This window comes from Scomber scombrus, chromosome 23, assembly GCF_963691925.1.
Source record: "Scomber scombrus chromosome 23, fScoSco1.1, whole genome shotgun sequence".
NCBI lineage: Eukaryota > Metazoa > Chordata > Actinopteri > Scombriformes > Scombridae > Scomber > Scomber scombrus.
The window spans coordinates 10345405-10352709 of record NC_084992.1 but is presented as its reverse complement, the minus strand read 5'-3'; positions in this window follow the sequence as shown (position 1 = coordinate 10352709).

The window sequence follows — 7305 nt, the reverse complement described above, 5'->3', positions numbered from 1 at the left end:
CATGTGGTTACATGTATGTTTAACATCTGCTTTCACACCACAAAAGCCTAGTTATGTTTCCGCATTTCTCTTCAAATTAAACGTTTCACTTTCATATTGAGCTTTCACAATAACTGCAAGAAGCATTGATAGTCACTAAAAAAACAATTATAAACCCAATGAGCATTGACGGAGTCACGCTATAATGATACTACTACTACTAATAATAATAATAATAACAAAGATGTGGCTGCAAATCATCTGGGATTTGATTTTAGCCTTATTTCTGAGCTCCTTTCACATCTCCTACTTGTTAAGAGATCATCTGGTAAAGTTGTTCCATAACCTTATTTTATCACTAAAATGCACCCAGTTGATTTTACTCTATCTAAGATAACTATGAACGAAGAAATCTCTATATATCTGGATGTTTTTATGTATGTGTGTCCTTCAGGTCTGTAAATCAATTAAGAACTACTAAACATCACACAACTAAAATAATGATTTACCACCAAAAACAGATATGTTAACTATTATTATAGGTAGTGGTAGGCCTAAATATCTCGTGCCAGCTTCTGGTATAATAAAATTCAAACAAATGATAATATGATCTGACACGAATCTTCTCAGGCCTGCAAATCAATTACTTCCTTAAGTGTCACAGGATTACTAAGCAACAAACACAGGAACTTCAACTATTCAGAAGTAGCCTATTGTTAATAATAGCAATAATAATAATAATGCATTCAAAACAAGAGTAATACATGCAGATTTTGGATGGAGAAGTGTCTACCTTACTGTCAATGGATAGTTTCTTTTACTCGAAAACATTAGGAAAAGCACATGTGTAAATTTAAGAAAAGTTAATGATGGACAAATTTCATTTGGCTGCTACAGTTTCAGAGTCACTGTATTGAGCATGCTGGCTCACTTTGGCTGATTGTAACACTTGAAAAGAACATTGTTATCATTTCTTTAATTAATAAAATCCTGTGCTTTTCAAAAAATAATTTTCTGCCACACAGTGAGGAACCATGGATAGATATTGAAAATCCTTTACTGTATGTCTTTAATATTTAATCTTAAAAGTCTATACCTACATAGAGCTGTAGCTATATGAGCTACTGCAGGGTTTGCTAGTTAGCTTGCTAACAAGTTAGGCTATGCTACTAAGTAAGCTTGCCAATAATTAAGTCTTATTGGCAAGCTTACTTAGTAGCATAGCCTAACTTGTACACAGGTATCAGATCCAGGTGTCTGGTTCTGAATGGATGAACTGTCCAGCTGGAGGCACCATTCAGGTAACATGACAAAATACTTTACTGCATTATAAATCAGTAGAGTTGTTGAGAGATATCCTATATGCTAACTGTGTCAGAGATGATGTACTTTCCTATTACTTAAATAAGAACTGTACAGTATACAGTAATAACACAATACTATTAAGTACATATTATAGAAATCAAAGCAAAGTATATGATATAGCACCTATAATAATAATAATGATACTACAGCAGTAATAATAAAGGATTACTATATACAAATCAATCAAATCTTTATTTATATAAAAAATCAAACCAAATCATAACAAAAGTAATCTCAAGGCACTTTTCACATAGAGCAGTGCTAGACTGTAATCTTTAATTTAACATACTGAAACAAATCATACAAAATATTTAAATATGTTTGACACATAATTTCTTATCTTTAGTTAACTGTCAGTCAGGTGCTGCAAGAACTTTTCTTTTTGCACTATTCAGATTTAGTTTACAGTGACTTAGCCCTGTTTTGGGCTGTTACGCTGACGTTACTCCCTCACATGATGACAACACATTTCCTGCTTCTATCACAAGAAGCATAGACATTCGCTTCCTTCATATAAATATATATACATATATACATATATATTATAATCTCCTCTGCCACACAGGTATGGAGGTCTGTCTGGGGGAGATTCCATCAGAGCAAGGTTCATAATAGTCACTTGTATCCAAACACTCTTCAGTGACCTTTAGACACACAAAGCAGAACTGCACATGACACCGAGGACAGACAATGTTTTTACATTGTTTTCTGCTGTGCTCCACCAGTTGGCCACATGTGGGACAGGCTCGTATGGAGGGACATCCAGTGACCCCCTTCACTTCCTCAAAGATGATCTCTGGACACTTTCTCAGTGTTACAAGTGTATCATTGACACAGTCATCATTATCACAGCGATCTGAACGTGGAGCTGGACCTTTCCATTCCCTCAAACACTGCCAGCAGAACATGTAGTCCTTCTTTTTCTCAGCTGTGCACACTGAGCAGAGGACACTCAGATTATTCAGATCAGCTCTCTCCACAGAAGAGTTGCAGCCAGGACACTGTTAAATTGGGTTATGAAAAGAAAGACGAGTTTTTGTTTTGTTGTATTATACAACAAATAAAGTAAATATGGTATGGTATTTTAAAATTGCATAATTTAAATACTTACTGGTTTGAAATCCTTACAGTTGTTGAGCATTTTCTCTTCAAACTCCTTCATTTCTTCAGGAGTCAGAAGAGCCATTTTACGAACCTCCTCATACGACCATACAGCACCACAGTCCATTTGACCACAAACAAATCTGGTCTCACCCTTTGGTATTAAAAAGAAAATCAGTCAACATAAAACCTTCACAGGAAAAAAATATATATATATTATTTTTAATCTATAGAGAAACAGCCTGATTTACTGTTGTGCAGAAGATCTCTTTCTTATCAATTCATTTATGTTTGTAATTTTCTTAAACAAGTGAGAAAATCATCCAGTGTGATGAGAATATTTCAGCTGGTCAACTTCTGTCATCAGTCATCTGTAATACAAGTCATTTCATGTTTTAGGAGAAACCAATTTCTCCTAAAACATTTTAAACAACGGAGCCAGGTTGAAATATTCTTACTCCTCTAACACTTCTTCAATTGTTTGACGAGAAAATTAACGTTTTGAGGAATTAAATTATAGAGTAATGACTTGATAAGATGGAGATATTTGCTTTTCATTTCAAGTCTATTTGTGCATTTTGCTTTAAATTAGTGTTGGCAGCTGCATGAAACTACACTTGTTTATTGACATTTGAGAAATGTATGAAGAAAATTGTGCTACTGCCATTCATTTATATGAATTAAGTTAATTAATGTGTCACAGGTAACTCATTTCAATTTCGAGATCAATATAATCATGTACAATAATTAACATTTACTAACCTGATCCAACAGGTAGCGACACCAGTCAGTGAGAGACATCGGAGTGACAGAATGATCACAGGACATCAGAGCTCTGAGAGACTTGTAGTCATTAAACAAAACTATGAGACACACAAGAAAAGATGTTAAGTGTTATAATTGTGGACCGATTGTCTCACTGCTCAGGAAATATATAATCAATCGATGAGTACTTACAATCCATTTCATCCTCCTCATCAACAAATGTAAGTGTGGAGTCTTCAGGGTCAAAACACTTTTCGGTCATCATCTCTAAAGGTGTCAAATCGCTCATTACATCTGTAGTATCCATTGTCGATGAATATTCGCTTTTTACTGGTTCGACATCAAGGAAATCCTTACAGTTGTTGAGCATTTTCTCTTCAAACTCCTTCATTTCTTCAGGAGTCAGAAGAGCCATTTTACGAACCTCCTCATACGACCATACAGCACCACAGTCAGGTTGACCACACGCAAATCTGGTCTTACCCTTTGGCATAAAAGAGAAAATTGGTCAAAACAAAACCTTCACATGTGGAAAAAACATTCACTTTAATGTAGGGGAGAACGGGGTTGGTTGTGTCATTCATCAGATCTGGGTCCCCAGAGGGCGCTGTTAAAAGTTTTGGCACTGAAAGTTTCAGAATTTAGGTGAGATGTTACTTCAGAGATCATTTCTGGAGTAAACTGCTTGACATTGAGGTGAGAAGACGTTTAGTGTTTTTTATGTGAAAATGTAAATATCCAACTCTTCAGTGTTTCTCTTCTCAAGCATGTGGTTGTTAGCTTTGCTGGTGGCAAAAAATCCCAGTTGGGGATGTTTGTCACATTCTCTTTGGGATTTGTTGTCACATGTTGGTATATACATATATGGTGTCATATATCTAGTTCTTTCTTTCTTTTAAGATAACAAAATGACCAGGAACAGTAATCAACATTTACTAACCTGATCCAACAGGTAGCGACACCAGTCAGTGAGAGACATCGGAGTGACAGAATGACCACAGGACATCAGAGCTCTGAGAGACTTGTAGTCATTACACACAACTATGAGACACACAAGAAAAGATGTTACGTGTTATAATTGTGGACCGATTGTCTCTTTATTGTCAGTAGCTCGTAACAGTAAATTATAGACTCGATTAAGATCACTGCTCAGGAAATGTATAATCAATCGATGAGTACTTACAATCCATTTCATCCTCCCGATCAACAAATATAAGTGTGGAGTCTTCAGGGTCAAAACACTTTTCGGTCATCCTCTTTTCAGGTGTGCAATCTCTCTTTACAAATTTAGTAAGAGTTACGGATGAATGTTTCCTTTTTGTATGTTTTGAACCCATTTTGAGTTAGACCTGCCGATTTCCTCCTTCATAGTAAGGACTGATGACAAAAATGGTGTTCAGTTTAATCCACTCGATTTTGTGGGAAGTCATGTGATTCTGCGTGGCTCGAGGTACGTAAACACTGCTGAAATGTAGCCCTGTGTTTTAGTTTCTGTTTGTATCAGGATCGTTTGTTACAACGAATATTAATCTGAAGAACATCGTTGCATTAACAGTCTTAATAGTGGCTCCTCACTGAATGCAGACTCAGTGGGAACATGAGAATACAATTATAGTTGGACCCAGAGCCAGATGAGAGGAAATATTATCAATCTGTGCGACAATGAAGAACAGATGAAGAAAATCACTGTACTGTAGTCTACCTGAAAGAGGCTTACACATTAAAAACCTTTATTAAAACTGAAATGCAACAACGTAGACTACATCATATCCCTCCAAACAGCGCTGGCACACACCCACCCACACACACACACACACACACACACACACACACACACACACACACACACACGCACACACAAATAAAAACTATGAACTAAAAACTGTATGTGGAGTTCTGGTAATGTTTTAATTAAATAAAAACAAATAAAAAAGACTAACAAACAACATGTTTAGATAAAGGACAGGGTCATTACTGATAATTGGAGTGCCTTAGGACAGACATTAGGGGCAGATTTAGGAGTTGACAAGATCCGAGGCTAAATCCAGAGCACTCAGCGCCAAGGGCAATTGTTTTTTACAAACACACAAACACAAAACTGTGTACTGTACTGCATTGTATGAGGACTGAGACTTTAACTTAGATGTGTTTAGTGAAAATGTAGCTACTTGAACCTTTGACTTTTAGACCTACATCTTAAAAAGGGAGTTGTCTAATCTCTGTCTGCTGTGCTTTAACATACTGTTTTGGATCAGTCTACGTGACTGTAGCCTGTGTAAATATTATACTCATAATGACAATTGCATTTAATGATAACTATACTAAAGATCAAGATGAATAGTTAAGAATGAAGTATGTTTATTCCACACCTATTGATTTAGTTTGCTGTATTGTAACACACAGATATGAAATGTAACCAGATGAGAAAGTGTGTGAAACATGGAACCAAATATACAGTACTGTGCAAAAGTCATAGGCCACCACCATCATACAAACAAAAAATACAGGAAATATATACACAAAATTTAACATGAATTAATAAATATTATTATTAGTTGAGGCTCCATTCCATTTAGGTTTAAGAGAGCCAGGTTCCTGCTATTGCTCAAGTGTAAGGGGAGGTCTGAATACTTACACACTTTAACCTATAGAAGCTATTTTCTGTTTTTAATATTGCATACACATTTCCTGTATTTTTTTAGTTGTATTCTAATTAAGAGACTGATAAATATTTATATATGGTCATTATAGCATTGCTAAAACAACAACGCTAATGGTTGCCTGAGACTTGTCAGAGAGGACTGCGTGTCTTCGGCCCCCCATTATCTGTAAATAGCAGGAAAATCTGTCAAATTCAGTTAAAAATCTGACATTTCCACATCATCTTTTTCAGCTGACACACCTCAAAGTCCCTCATCACTCTGCTTATAGTCTGCAGATATATAGTATAGTATATATAGGGACCTTATTTAATAACAATAATTTATAATGAATGTTCGATTTTGTGTACCATTTTCTGTTTGTATGGTGGTGGTGGCCTAAGACTTTTGCACAGTACTGTATATCACTTTTACTTTCTTTTTTTAAAATGCAATTAGAGAAAAGACAAAATATAATGATGTCTGTTAAAGAAAGAAAATTGTTTTTTTGTTTGTTTTTAATCCAATGCAGAGAAAATAATAGTGTCAGCAGGAAATGTGTGTGTAAAAAAAGAAAAGAAGCCAGTATTAGCCAGGATGGTCGTGGTGGAGAGATAATTGGTGTCAGGAAGAGCTAGGCAGGTGGGGATGATATTGTGTGTGCCAAAATGAGAAAGCTTGGATGGGTATGAAAGGGAAATACCAGTGTCAAGGTTCGGATGGAAGGTGGAGAGGATTTTATGGAAGGAGATCAAGGTACTTTCCATCAAACATCAACAAGTATGTAGGTATAAAAAAGGGCACCTAATACTGAATGTTAGATCATTGCTCATAGACTTTGTCTGTGTGTTGGTCTCAAGGTTTGCTGCCAGCAATAAACTTTACTGCACTCAACTCAGAAGACTCCTGATGATTTTTGAGAGTTGTAGTATTTTGAGAGTGAGACACATCAACAGTACCTGCTTTATTGCACATGTGAAACTCACGGTTCAAAACAGGAAACGAACAACGGTTTCATGTTGCAAAGTTCACTGTGGGGTCACAGCCTGTATCATCCCTCCTCCACCAAAAGAAAATGGTGAATTTATACACGTCATCTGAACTGCGCCATTATTCAGGGTAATAATTTGGAGGTCAGATGCACAGATCAGATAAGATATCAGATACAGGGTCAGACCTGGGATCCAACTCATTGCTGTGTAAGTTTTCCAATAGCACAGCCAAAAAAGACACTTCCTGCTGTAAAGAAATGACCCTGGGAAATCCTGGACTGATGACAGTTTATCAGAGCTGGATCAGCTGTCTGTCAGCCTTATCAGTTGTAGCGACTTCTGAAGAATACGTATCTGCACACATGCGCACTGTGCTGCCTCACAGTTATCACTGCCAGAGCAGCAGTGTTTCTCTCTGCAGCCTTTTACCTGTTTAACAAACACCTGCAGGGAAGAAATGTTTC